The following is a 2,338-nucleotide window of genomic DNA, read 5'->3' as shown; positions in this document are numbered from 1 at the left end:
TAGTCGGCTTTCTTAACATGAGAGTAAATAATTACTCTCGTGAGAATACAACATTTTTGAATTTTATTTATTTGCAGACATTTTTTCCAAAGCTTAATAAAAGCTTTCTTGTATATTTGTAAAACGCTTTTTGCAACAAATTATGAAGTTGGTACACAGCACTATGCTTTATAACTTCTCCAAATTTGTGCGAACAAAGCCCGAACACAGGTTGTACGGGAAAATAATTCAAATGTTATTCATCATTATGCTGAATTAATTTGTCATAATGATGCCTGTTAAATGAGAAATTGTTGGTTGGGATGGGTCTTCGGATCTACAAGCGTAATCACTATGGAACTTCTTGAATCCTTTCTGAAATCCCCTCCAAAACCTCTTGTAACTCGAAACCTCATGAATCCACCAATACGTCTCTGAAACCCGCTGAAATTCCTCTGAAACTTCCTAAAATGTATGTATGTATGTATGTATGTATGTAGGTAGCCACCATCCTAGCTTGAGTCTTGCTCTGCATGCAGTTCCACTTAACAGTAAAGATTAAATTTCATTACCACTTTGAATTCAACATACCGCTGTATGAAGGGCCAAAAGGGGGTGTGGCGGACCCGTAAGTAGATACACTTACGCGAAATCCGCGGGTTTAAGAGAATCTCCTTCCAACAGTATGATCCAACAAGGTGAATAATGGAATTCACATTACTTGTCAAGCTTTCTACGGGATGGTTTGTTATAAGAAGGGCGCGTCAAATCCATTGCAACTGTTGGGATAGAAGAACCCATCTGCAAGGATGTTATAGTTACTTCTCACCTCACTCCGGTTGGCAACCACTCCGTCGTACAGTTACAACTTCAATGATGCCCTGATGCACCCTCCCAACCCCGCATAGTTATATAGTCAATAGTATAATTTGTTAGGGTTCATTCAAATATTACGTAACGCTAAATTTGACTATTTCAGATCCCCTCCCTCCCCGACGTAACTACTTTTGTATGAGAAAATTTGAAATTTTGTATGAAGCGTAACACAGTGCTAGAACCACTCCCCCCTTGCGATACGTTATATTTGATCGAACCCTTATGAGGGAATATAGCATTGAATTATGGAAATATCAATATAATAATATGCTGAAATCTTATGAAGTCCTATTTAATGTAGCAACCTGAAATAAAGTATTGATTTGTGAACAATTTGAGTGAGTATTATTCGCTGTCGAGTCCTTTCCTGACCTAAAGAATTGTGACAGTAATATAATGCCAATGCAATTGCTGATATAAAAATATATACTCAATAATGGAACACAATGTAATATATTACAGTATAGAGCAATAAAACTGCCGTGAATCGCATATTTGTCCCATTTGCATAGGAAATCCAGCAAAGATGGGACTGATATGCGATTCACGGCAGAAAAGGTAATAGCATTTTCATAATGAGAATACCCAAGAAACACCCATGTCTCATTAGAGCTATGGCAGCACAAGCCCCGGCTGCAAGGAAGTCGAGTCGACGTTATTCCACTATTTTGTTGGAATAACGTCCCAACTACCATCACACAACCAAAATCTGTTCAGCCGCAACCCCCACATGACACGCGTGTTGCTTGGGTAGTAATATGAGTTCAGCAAACCGTCGAGTGAAGATCTAATACGGAATGTAAGTAAAGATGTCCTACATAACAGCAGAATAAGTAGAAACTCCTTCCAGATGTGTGATCCAACCGGGCGAATAATAAAATCTACAACATTCGTTAAGATTTCTTACGGGATGGTTTGTAAGAATTTAAGCACTTAAAATCCATCGAAACTGTGGGAATTAAAGAACCTATCTGTAAGGGTGAATATTTTCTCCTTGATCTGGCAGGCAATCCACTCCAACATCCGCATGCAACTGATGGAATATAATATTGAAATACTTTACATATGATCAAATAATATATAACTGGAAAATCAATATTTAATTAGATATGATACACCTCTGAAACTTCCTAAAATGGCTCCGAAAACCGTTGAAACCGCCGCAGATCTTCTGGAACGCATATGAGAAGCTCCGAAACCTCCGAAATGCCTACGAAATTGACTGAAAACTCTCTGAATATTTCTAAAATACAATAGAAACCCTCCTGAAATTCCCTCGGACCCCATGTAATGCACTTAAGACCCCCTGAAATAACGCATGTAACGCCTCGCGAAAATTCGCTGAAAATTCTGTAATGTAACGCAGCTGAGTGTCTCCGAAACCCTAAAAACGCTCCATGTAACGCCTGTAACGCCTTGACAATACAATTACAAATAAAAATACAATTGAAAACCCACACGGACCCCATCTAACGCACCTGAG

Source organism: Aedes albopictus, chromosome 1 (assembly GCF_035046485.1).
Source record: "Aedes albopictus strain Foshan chromosome 1, AalbF5, whole genome shotgun sequence".
Classification (NCBI taxonomy): domain Eukaryota; kingdom Metazoa; phylum Arthropoda; class Insecta; order Diptera; family Culicidae; genus Aedes; species Aedes albopictus.
The sequence above is the reverse complement of the archived record's forward strand: the minus strand, read 5'-3'. Positions refer to the sequence as shown.